Raw genomic sequence first — 12838 nt, forward strand, 5'->3', positions numbered from 1 at the left:
TAAAGGTCCTTTAACTCCTCCGATTTGCATTGGCTGAGAGGCTTCAGCCCCCTTGAGGTTAGCGTGGGTCTTGACTAACACCCGGGTCTCAAACTTGGACCGATCTGCTTTTCGGTTTTGCAGTCTGTGATCCAATTGGACCACTAAGTCTATATATTCTGAGCATTCTTGGGGCGGATTTACAACTTGGGCCAGGACATCTTTAAGTTCTCCGCGTAGACCTCGATAAAATAACATGATTCTTTTATCCTCTGGCCACCCAGTTTCCACAATTAGTCTATTAAAGGTTGCAATGTAGCAAAGGAGGTCTTGATTGCCCTGTCGCAGAGATAGAAGTTCGTCATCTAGAGCCTGCCCCTGGGAGTGACGAGCAAATAACCTTTCCATGCTTGCTTGAAATCCTTGAAAATCACAAAGAATCGGGTCATCTTGAGTTACCAGTGGAACTGACCAATCGGCAGCACGGCCGCTGAGATATGACAATACAAAGGCTACCTTGGTCTGGTCATTAGGGAAGGCCCCAGGTCTGCACAGGAAATGCAAACGACACTGATTCATGAATACGGCGAATCGTTTGGGGTCCCCAGAAAAGCGTTCGGGTGGGGCCAGCGGCATGTTTCCAGGTAGATTAATCTGCACCGGGTTACTGGAAAACACAGGAGCGGGGTTCCCTCCGGAACCGGGTAAAGGAGTTTGTCCAGCTTGACCTTGCAAAAGCTGTCTAGCCAGGTCATCAACTCTTTCCTTTGTTACAATCACTTCCCTCCTGAGAGCATTAGTCTCTTGACGAGCGGCGTGTACTTCGGCCCGTAATTCCCCCAGTAGTTGGGCCAACTGGTCAGTCTCGGAAGTTTCCATAGCGACTGGGTGGGAATTTGTAGGAAGGCTTTGCGTTCTGTAATGCTCACCTGGCTCCCACGGAGGCGCTGGTCTGGTCTGGTCTGGGTTGCTGTGGCCTCTTCAAGCGTGATGCGCAGAATTCGGACCACCAATTGAACAGGACCCCCAAATCTTGCTTGTCTGGCCCGTAGGAATATCCTTCTGCAGATGAGAAAGGGGATTAACTGTCTGCTAAATAGTGTGCTTGCTCCCCCCTTCCCCCTTCGTTCTTCTCTGACTTCCTCCAAAACCCCCGGTTTAAGCTCACCTTATGGTTTGGAAGGATGAACTCTCCATCCTGCTTCTGGTGCAGGGGCGCGCGTTCGTCCAGTTACTTCACTGGTTTTCAGAATGGCGCTGGCACATCCACTTGACTTTTCTGAGCGATACGCCGTAAGTATGAAGATGCAAAAGTTCAAGTGTGAGCCTCCTTTTATGTTGTTTTTGCTGTCCTTTATTTCAGGTGCAGAACAAAGGCGATGCGTTGAGGGGTTAAATTGCCGGTGGTAAAATCAGGTGAGTTAGTGATGAGGGCGACCCCTCTAAATGTCTTTATAATTCCCCAGTAATGTCTTTTGTCCTTTCCCCATAGGGGCTGGGGTGCGATACCTGCCAAAGATGCGGCGCCGACCCGAGATGTGGAATGGTTCACCAAGAAAAGCCGGTAAGTAATATGGCTGAAAATTCGGCTTTCCTCTTGTGTTCCCTTGCTCACCTTTTGTCTCTTCTTCTCTCCCCTAGGTGCAGAGATGTGGCGACCGGTGTTGAGAGCCGCGATGAAGCCGGGCGGCGTCTCGGGAACAGGTGAGTGAAGCGCGGCGCTGCAGCGAGCAACGCAGTGCTTTTAAATGAAGTCTTCCTTCAGGAATGCTGGCGCGAAGATTCCGGATGCAGGTAAGAAGGTTGAATAAGTTCTTGGTTTTCACCTTTCTCTTCTCTTATTCCCTTACAGGTGTTCTAGGTACGAGGCGGGCGTGGCTGGAGTCCAGGGGCAGGAGCAGACACGGTGAGCGTTCAGCTGCTGGGATGCAGAACAACTCGAAGCACGTGTGGCTGTCCGGGCGTGGCTCAAATAGCTTTGGAAGAAGTTCCAGGTGAGTATTCTTCCACAGCCCCACCCAAGTAACAAAATAGTTCCTTCAGAAAAATAGTCCCTCCTAAGCCTCATTTGGCTTGGTTCTTCATGCAGCATGGTCTGCATCAGGTGAGTGTTCAGCATGGTCTGCTTCAGGTAAGTTCACCAAACACTTCCCCTTATGAGCCTGGCACCTATGGCGCCAGGACTGATGTCCAACATGAGCCTGGCGCCAACGGCGCCAGGACAGAGTCCAAAGAGCCCCTATAAAGGGCCGCTGGGCTTTTACCCGGGGGCGTGATGCCTGCTCCCGGGGGTGCTGGGCCTGGCCTGGTGCTCCGGGGGTAGGCATCATGACAAATAGTGGCTTTGATATATTGGACACCACAAAGTCATTTGTTTCTTCACTGACTGATATCAATACAGCTTGAAAACCATTGCTGTCTTTTGATATGATATGATGTGGCATTTATAATGCACTTGTACACAAGTGTTTCTAGCCGCGACAAGAAAAAGAGGAGGAAACAGAGGAAGGGCGAAATAAGGATCTTACTAGGCCTTGTGTCATTCAGATTCATGCACATGCTGGGAAGAGGGAAGGGGAGAAGTGCCAGAGGGGAGGGGAAGGGGGAAGTTCAGTTAACTCACAAGTGCAGCCGGCGAGTGGCTCATAAGTGCAGAGAGAAGGGACTGTAGGGTTGGAGATACTGACCCTTAAGTGATGTGGAGCCCGGAGGCAGTGCGAGGGCAACTGGACATGCAGGAGCCTGGCCCCGAGTTCAGAGGGTGACCAGTGCATGGAGCAGTCAGTTGCATCAGCCGGGGAGAGGAAGAGAGAAAGCGGATGCGAAAAGAAAGGTCTTGATTTGCTTTCGGAACCGTAGGTGGTTCTGCTCAAGTTTGAGAGAGGCAGGGAGGCTGTTCCAGAGGGAGGCCCCAGCGAAGAGATAGATCTGCCCTAACTCTCTTCTTGGAGAAGTATCTGACCCTCATAGAGGTGAAGGTGGATGGGTGGAGAGCTCGAGAAGGAAGATGTTCTTTTAAGAGAAAGTTGGAGGTAGAGCAGTCGCAAGCTCGGGAAAGCCTTGTGGATGATGCAGAGAGTCTTCGCGTTGATCCTTGCAGCCACGGGGAGCCAGTGAAGAGATTTCAGAGCTGGAGAGATATGATCCCTGGACTTGAGGTCAAGGACAAGTCTCGCAGTCCTGTTCTGGATAAGTTGTAAAGGTCGAAGAGTAGAGGCAGGCAGATTTAGAAAGAGGCTGTTGCAATGGTCCAGCCTAGAGAGGAGCAGAGCTCTTGAGACAGTGAGCTTCTGGGGGAAGTGAGAAAAGGAAGAATACCTCTGAGGAGGTGCAGCTGATATTTTGACTTCTTAGAGATGTCAGAGATGTGAGGAGAGAAGGAGAGGGTGAAGTCAAAGATGACACCAAGGTTCTTAGCCTCACATGAAGGAGTAGGAAGAGGGCCCAGAGTGGGCGGTCAGAGAAAGAGAGGAAAGCAGGGAGTGGGTATCCCAATGAGGAGGATCACAGTCTTACTGGCATTAAGGCAGAGCTCATTGGTAGCACACCATTCTTGAATTGTGGGCAGACAATCCCGTACGAGAGAAGAAGCAGAGGTGGCAGAGGGGAGCCTGAAAGAGAGCTGAGTGTCATCTGCATAACATTGAAAATTGTAGCTGAAAGTAGCGATGCAGTGGGCAAGAGGTGCGAGGGAGTGGTTGAAGAGCCAGGGAGAGAGGTTAGACCCTTGGGGGACACCACAAGGAAAGAGAGGGATAGAAGAGAGGAAAGACCCCAGTTGGACCTGAGAGAGTCAGTCGGTGAAAAAGGAGGTTAACCAGGCCAGAGCCTGATCAGTAATACTAAGGTTGTCGTGGAGACGATTGCGCAGGATCAATCTCAATCTATGTTAGCATACATGCACTATTCTGGTAGCTTCTAATTTATACCTTCTATGCAATGGTATGTGTACCTTTCCCATTGCTTCCAATCTGACCGCATGCTTGAGCACATTTACATTCTGCTACTATGAATCCTCTGTTTATGCTAAGGCATGGGTTTCTTTTTCATATGGCTAATGATCTGTGTGCTGCATCTAAAACCACACCCTCTCTGTGCCTACTATTTTTAGTTTTGGCTGTTATGTAGTGCAAAAGGAGACCTATAAGCCAAATCTATTGCATTGAAGTACAGCAAGAGTTGCTACACAGCCTGTGAGTGATTTTGGCTATTTACTCACCTATTCACTGCCCATGGCCATGTTAATCCCCATGGCCACTCCCACCCACTATCAGCCCCTCCCTGCCCACAACACATCCTTATTGGATCTCTCTCCCATCTCAACTGGCATTGGCTTCCAAGGACAGGGGAGATCCTTTACACCCTGCTTTGCACAATTTGTCTCCCAAGTCCTTTCCTTCTGAAAAGCACCACAATTCTATAGCTGCTTCACACACTTGCCTTCTTCAATGGCCATGTCTTCACATGGAATGGGAAGAGCATACATGTACTGCTTCGTATATATTCATATCTGAGGATCAATGAGACTGTATTTTTCGCCACAGCCATTCTTCTCCCCAGAGCGTGATGCTACCTTCTATGTTCCATCTCATTCTCATCATGCAGGCGTTTTCTGACAAGGGTTACTGCCCTGGGTGGTGTGGGGGGGGGGGGGGGGAGAGAAAAAGAGAGAGAAAAAGAGAAAAATCATTATGTGGTATCTGTGGTATCGTAAAGGACAAGGCCACAGGTCAAACCTGGCATGACAGGGAACAGAATATTGTAGGCCAATGTGATCATGTTGTCAAGTAGCTTTGAAGTACATTACACGTATTTTATGCTGCATAGTACTTCTAACACACACACATATGCAAATGAACAAACATGCAACTACACACAGACATAAACAGACATAAACATACACCCAGACATACACATACACAAACACATATGTAGACATATACAAAGAAACCAGACACACTCATACAGAAACCCTCTCAAATACAAGAACACATACACACACACACTAACACATAGGTATTCGTAATGGGGCCCTAGGTATGGAACCGTCCTTGCTGAGCTCTGATGATTGATGTGGTGTCCTTTTTAATTTTCTGCCAGGTCACAGGATGGGTTTGAGGTGAAGCCCACACCTCCTTTATTGGATGATCAGGGGTTTATCCTGGATACCTCGCAATTCGTTTGATATTTCAAAAAGTGGATTTACTACACTTTTCTAAGATCAGTTTTAAGTACAATTTGTATTAGTTTATCAATTGTTTCATGTGGACTCACAGCCCCAATTGTGGTGAGCCGACACGTGTTTCGACCGCGTAGGTCTTTATCAAGGCAGGTGGTTTGAAGTAGATGCCCCGGTTGGGGTTGGGTGGTGAAGAGCAGTCAGTCCAGTGGATGACGGCTGGGCTTGAAATGTTCCCTTAAATAATTCAATGTGGTCGCATACGAGCGTCTCGGACCAATATTTCTATTTGGCAAAGCAGCCAGAATCCCTCATTGATTCTGTTTGTCCTCTTCCACCATACTCACATTTCTCCTCTTCCGCCTTACTCACAGGGCTGTTTAAAAAGAAAGCAACATGATTGTGCCAGGCTGCCCATATTGGAGTGACAACCTCCTATAATAAAATAATGTATACCATTTTTCTAGGTTTTCATGTATGCTTGGCACAGTAAGATAAGTCTAAACTTCTTAATATTACTTCAACATATACTGGAAGTGTTCATTAGTGATGAACATTGTTACATTCTAAAAAGATCCAGTTCACAGTGTTAATACCATTTTTAACATATATTTTTATTAAACAGCTTCTTTTGCAGAGAAAACACATCAATTCGTCTCACAAAATAGCCATGCTTCTTAGAAAGGGTCATGCTCATATTAAAACCAGTTATGTTTCCTCTGGGAACACCAAGGCAATGTTTCATTTTGCATGCTGGCCACTGATTGCATGAACACTTACAATCATTAAGCGCTTTGAAACACATTGTGTATAGGCGCTATATAAATAAACTATCATATCATATCAAAAAATTGAAAATAACGAACAGAGTTGTAGACCATGAAGCCTGATCTTCTGGTCCCATACAAGGTGTGACAGAACTCACTCCAGAATGCCCGGCAGAGCTCCTTCTACCCATGCAAGGACAATGCCTCATCAGTGGGCTGGCCACATTCCTGCCAGGTGCACATAACGGCAATGTTTGCCTGCAGATAGCAAGCCGTCTAGCACCTTGTGGAATTCCTCTCTCAGGAGATGCCTCTGTCACTGCTGCTCGCATTCTACTTGCAACCCTTTCTTCAGGACTTCTGTGTTTTTGCACTGGCCGTGCTCTGTCGGCTGTCGCGGATGTGTTGCTGAGGAATCCACACCTAGAAAACGCAACTCTCGCCGACAGAGAGACAGAGACATGGAGTGAAACAAATAAAGAGAATGAGAGAGAGAAAGAGGGTGGAGGGTGGACCAAGAGAGAGAGAGATCAATCGGAATGGATGTACCATATTGGTTGTGAATGGGAGGCCTGCAAGTATGAATGGATTGTCAATATTCAGACACTCAAATAGGTATGAACCACTTACATAGGGCCTCATTACAAGTGTGCCGGGATCCGGTAACAATGGTGTCGGTAAGCTTACCGGCATCGTTGTTACCGGACCGGCAGACTCTGAGTCTGCATGTGGCTGCCGTCCTTCCTGCCAGGTCTGACCTGGCGGGTGGGACGACACCCGCATGCAGACTTTCCAGGAAGCACCAGCACCGTTATTAACAGTGCTGGTGCTTCCCTCACCCCCATCCCCATTGAGACCTATGGGACTCAAATGAGAATGGGGATTTACATTTTTACGGTGCCTGACTTCCAGGAACACCAAGGTCGTAATCCCCCGGTCGCCAGCAGAAAATCACAACTCTGGCGGCAGCCTGTCAGTTTTACCAGCATGGTTACCGCCGGAGTTGTAATGAGGCCCATAATTATAAATGCTGGATCGTTTATTAGTTTATACCTTCCTCTGTATATTTTCAAACAGCTGCTATAGAAGATAATTGACTAATTCTGGGTAATAGTCATAGTGGCCATATTGGCCGAGGGATAGCATCGTAGAAACTGCTAGTATGACTCCACCAATTACAAGAGTTCCTCAACACATACATTTTACACGCCCCGGTAGATCGTTGCATATTTCCATGTACACAACTGAGACGGTTCATTATTCTCAAGCTTTATAAATATTTCCAAATATTCCAATATTTGAACTGTATAGGATTATGCCTGATTTTGTGATAGAATTATTTAAAAGGGTAAAGATTGTAATTTACCAAATAGCTATCGTCCCATAAGCTTAATCAGCACTGACAATAAAATCCTAGCTAAGGTCTTGGCATTAAGAGTGGATCATTTGATGGGAGTTTTGGTGCATGACGATCAGTCAGGCTTTCTCAAGAATCGTAGTACCTCTAGCAATATACGGAAATTGTTATTAACTATGTCCACAGCTCAATCCTTGAATGAGGATGTTGCCGCCTTTTTCGCTTGATGTGGAAAAAGCGTTTGACAGATACATTGGAACTACCGTTCTCAGTCTTACGGAAAATGAACTTTGGGGAATGCTTTATATCATGGATAAATCTCTTGTACAGCCAACCTACGACAGATGTTAAGACTAATGGCTTGCGGTCCAAATTGTTTTACTTACAGAGAGATACTAGGCAAGGTTGCCCTTTTTCACCTTTGATTTTCATCTTGGCCATTGAACCTCTGGCAATTACTTTAAGGTGCAATCAAAATTTATGTGAAGTTAGTTTTCAAGGGGTCTCGCCGAAAATTTGGTTTTATGCAGATGACCTTCTACTAATTGTTAAGGACTTGAGAAATTCCATACCAATTATGATGGAAATATTAGACACATTTTACAAAGTTGCGGGCTACAAGATCAACTGGTGTTTTACCACTGACTTTTTGGTGTGATAAATCACTCATTTCTTTGTGTGGTTTCCAGTGGTGTGAAAAGAGGATGAACTATCTGGGAGTGTGGCTTAACCCACAGGTTGAGGACATGGTGGATGAGAACATGGGTGAGGTGTGTAAAGATTTTAAATTGTGTCTGGAGAGATGGGCCCATTTAAAGTTATCACTATGGGGTAAAGCAAATGCACTGAAAATGTCTGCTGCTCCAAAAATCAATTATACTCTTAGCACGCTTCCGCTAGATATCAAAAATTCGTACTGGAAAGAATTGGAATCTTTGGTTCAGTCATTCATGTGGGACAATAAACCTCCAAGACTACAACTGTGGAAACTTCAGCTCCCAACGGAAAAGGGGGGCTTGGCATCTCGAATTTCCATGCCTATCATTTAGCCCTTTCTTGTCAGTTTATTATTCCTTTTCTTAAGGATCAGCCAGATGAGTGGGTTATTGCGGAGTCAGGCCTGGCCGGTCCTCTTTTACCAAAGGCTATTTTAACCACAACAAATGCTGCAAAAAATCATAATCCATCACTGAATTATTGAGAAATTGTTGGATGAATTTGTATGTATATTTCGGTTCAGATGCCTTAAGATCTCCCAGAGCATCTTTACGGATGAATGCTGCCATTAAGGAAAAGGGACGGACATTATTTTGGGTGAATTGGTTTATTGAGTGTTTTGGATTGAGGATTTGTAGCAAAATGGGAAGTGGATTTCTGGGATGGACGTTCGCAGAAGATGGGACATTGTTGGTTACAATGATCTTGAATATAGACGTCTGAAGAAATGTATTGGGGTGGTTAAATCTGAGGGCGATATTGACCTGAACCTTCTAACTGGTGTGCGAGTGCCTGGAAAGGGGGGGATTGCGAGTAGAGTGTACAGGCGAATTGTATCTAAATACAAGGAAAATGTAAAACTTCGGGAAGCAAGGAGCTCAAGGTTGAGTATTGATATCTCGGAGGAGCAATGGATGGATATGTGTGGGAATGTTAAGCTTTGCTCATTTAATTTATGTGAAAGATCTAGATGGATTAAAGTTTTGAATAGGGTTTTTTGGAGCCCAGAGAGATTGTTGAAACGTGGGATGTCTGATACGAATGATTGCTGGAAGTGTTTGAGTGAAGTGGGCTCAATGGAACATATGCTCTGGCATTGCGCATGTGTTCGTGGGTTTTGGACTAATGTCTGCAAAATGTGTCTACATGTTCTGGATAGTTTGATTGATTTGTATTTTAAAACAATGATCTTGGGCAGTAATGATTTGTTCGATAACCTCTCAGTTTCCCAGAAAAAATTCTTGTTCAGAGGTGCTTTACTTGGGAAAAAGATGATTCTCTGTAACTGGAAATCATGAGTACTACCACTTTCATCCGACTGGATTTCTGAAATGCATTCTCTTGCTAATATGGAGGAGGTAATATTCAGAAGGGATAAGCGATTGGGCAATTTTGAATACATTTGGAGAAGATTTCTTAATGTATATTAATTTTCTTTCTTTTACTCTTTCATTGGTTCCTTTTTATAATTTAGGATTAGGCTTGGATATATGTGAGTCTTATGGTTTTTCCATTTTGAATCTGCTTTATTCATGACTGTATGTTTTCTTTGATTTGGCTTTCAATGTGTTATTTTGGTATAAATAAACAAGTTAAAAATATATATATATATTTCCAACAATGTCGCTATTTTAACAACTGTAGTCGTATGGTTCTTTGAAAAATGGAATCCCAGCTGCACGCATATTAGCATGTAGAATTTTGCTTGCGTGTGGATCGATCGGAAGGTTAACGGACAGAAGCTTGAACAATTAACATGTTATTTGGATAAATGGAGAGCTCTGTACAATAGCTATCAAGTCCAGTTGTAATGGCTTCTGGGTGCACTTAAGAGAAACCTCACAACACCTCTCTGTATAGGTTATCAAATGATTGGCACACCTCATGCTTGATTGAAATATGAAGGGAATATTGTGAATTGGAGAATAAAGGAAAACTGTTACACAGCAAAATTAGCACATACGCTTTATTTCTGCTGCTTGAAATTGGTTGAGATTGTGTTCTCTGTCCTCAACTAATGGTCTGAAACCAGACTGTTGTAGTATAAACTGTTGAAGGTGTTGATACGGTGCTGCAGTTGTGTATTAACTGCTTTCTAAATGATCTTTCCCAGCAATGGGAGGTGTGTGGCAGGTCAGTCGGGGGCCAGGTCCCTAGAGTACAGAGTTAGTCTCCTCATTAAAGAGCGGATCGGTCTCATTCTGAGTCCATCAGGCAGGATGCCTTGGATGTGGAGCTTTGGCAATGTTGAGGAGGGCTGTGAGGGCTTCCCATGAGATCAGGATCCTGATGGTGGATGATAGCATGTCCTTTTCATGTGTATGGCAGATTTGAGTAGTGACAGGATGTTGGCAAGGTCTGTGTTTGAGAGCCAAGCGTTGCATGGTTTGTTTGGAGGAATAGCAGTGGTTTGCTTGGTCTTGTCCCTGTGGTGCCTGATCTTGGCTATTTCCAGTGAGGGATTGGTTGATTACTTTGCATGTGTCACTCGTGTGAGGTATCTGGAATGTCTGGAGCCAGATTGATACTGTGCTTGATGTCATCTGTGGACACTTCTGATTTGGTGGACTTGTAATAAGTGAAAAGTAAAAGGTTAAAGCAGCTGACGCCTTTCCAGTGCCAGTGATGGCCGTTTTGTGGCCGAATAATGTCAGGACCCGGCCTGTGGACAGCACGTAAATGTTGGCTTTCTGAGCAACTGCTCTTTGCACCACAACTGTTCCAGGTTACACACACACAGATGTCTGCAGTGTGTGCTTAAGGCCCTGCGCTAACATACCCACTAGATGCACAGACACTAGAAGTGAGCCGCTGTAAGAGAAGACAGACAATAAATGTGCCCTACTTGTCCTACGACAACACCTCCTATTCAGCAAATTTAAACCACAGAAGTGAACTGAGAAGAATGTATGTTTTATAGCTCTGCTCTTGGTAGGTGTGGCCAAGTTTAAGGCTTCACACTACTAGAAGTCATGGAACATGAGCTAAAGAAAGTTCCAAAGAAAGTGTAATCTAAAAACAGCAAGAATGTCTTAACTAAATACATAAACGTGTGTGTGTTGTACTTGGAGCAGTCAGAATGGAACTGTATATGGCTCACCCTATGATTGATTGATTGATTAATTGTTTATGTATCATGCGCTTATACACAAGTGTTTCAAAGCACAACCATGCAAGGGAGGGGAAGACAAGACAAATGATCTTACTAAGCATGGTACATTCAGATTATGCTGGTGAACAGAAAAGGAAATGCGTAATGGTGGGGGCGATCGGGACCATGTGTGTCCAGTCCTGTCAGAACATAGGTTAAGTGCAGGGAGATACCACTCTCATGGGTCTCAACCAAAGTGCAGTAGTGCTGCGGCAAGTGCAAAGCCTGGGGGCAAGTGCAGGAGACTGGCGAGGAGAGTGTGGGACCTGTGAGGCTCTGAGGTACACCATGCAGCCAGTCAGCGAAACTGAGCAGAAGTAGAGGAGAGAAAGCGAGAGAGCAGAAAGAGGTGGTTAGCAGGGGAGAGGGAGCAAGAAGGAGGCGGCGAAGAGGAAAGTCTTGTGAAGTTTTCGGATCTTAAGGAGATCCAGCTCAAGACGGAGAGAGGCAGGGAGGCTGTTCCAGAGGGATGCACCTGAAGTGGATAAAGATCTCCCCCAAGAAGCGGCTCACCCGCAGAGAGTTGAAGGAAGATGAGCAGAGGGCTCGGGAAGGTGAATATTTAGGAAGAGAGCGTTGCAGATAGAGAGGGCCCAAGCCCCAGAAAGCCTTGTGGACAATGCAAAGGGTCTTGAATTTAATTCTTGCAGTCACGGGGAGCCAGTGAAAGTATTTCATCACCGGAGAGATGCGGTCCCTGGGCTTGAGGCCAAGGATAAGTCTTGCGGTTCTGTTCTGGATGAGTTGAGAGGATGGAGGGTAGAAGAAGGAAGGTTGAGAAAGAGGCTGTTGCGGTAGTCCAGTTTAGAGAGGCCCAGGGCTCTGGGGATGGTGAGCCTCTGGAGGAAGGTGAGAAAAGGTAGAATACCCCTAAAAAGGTGCAGTTGGTAGTGGGACTTTTTAGAGATGTCCGCAATGTGAGACGAGAAGGAGAGAGTAGAGTCGAAGATGACCCCCAGATTTTTTGCCTCGTTGGTAGGTGGAGACGCAGGGCCAAGGGAGGCCGGCCAGAGAGAAAGAAGGAAGGTGGGAGCAGGGGTCCGGTGAGGACAATCTCTGTCTTACTGGCATTGAGGCAGAGGTTGTTTGCAGCACACCATGACTAAATTGTGGACAGTCAAGTATGAGTGAGGAAGAGGAGGAAGCTGAGGGTGTCCTGAAGGAGAGCTGAGTGTCATTCGCGTAACACTGAAAGTTGGAGGTGAAGGTGGCTATCATACAGGCCAGGGGTACGATGTAGCCATTGAAAAACCAGGAGGATAGGTTAGATCCATGGGGGACACAACACATAGAGAGAGTGATAGAGGACATTAAGGACCCCAATTGTACCTGGGTTGGGCGGTCGGAGAAAAAGGAGGTTAGCAATGCCAGGGCCTGATCAGTGATTCCCTGGGTATCACAGAGACGTGTGATCAGGGTGTTGTGGTTCACTGTATCAAAGACAGAGGAGAGGTTGAGTAGAATGAGGACATGGAGAGTTAGAATCAAGATTTGAGAGCACATCTTCATCAGTGTTCAGAAGAGCTGTTTCCGAACCTCTGGATGCTCTAAAGCCAGGCTGGTGGTCATGGAAGCAACCAACAGATTCAGTGTGGAGGGTAAGCTGAGGAATAGCCAACTTCTCCAGGAGTTTGCCCAGGAGTTTGCCCAGGAAAGGACTGATAGAGATCGGGAGAATAGAAGGGTCA

At 45.8% G+C, this 12838-nt stretch overlaps 1 protein-coding gene across 3 annotated transcripts in view; it reads left to right on the forward strand.

Moving 5' to 3' along the window:
* The window catches only part of SLC22A18 (solute carrier family 22 member 18), a 766907-nt gene that overhangs the window by 382559 nt on the left and 371510 nt on the right, over positions 1-12838 (forward strand). The window lies entirely within an intron of this gene.

This window comes from Ambystoma mexicanum, chromosome 11, assembly GCF_040938575.1.
Source record: "Ambystoma mexicanum isolate Mex_15411 chromosome 11, UKY_AmexF1_1, whole genome shotgun sequence".
Classification (NCBI taxonomy): Eukaryota; Metazoa; Chordata; class Amphibia; order Caudata; family Ambystomatidae; genus Ambystoma; species Ambystoma mexicanum.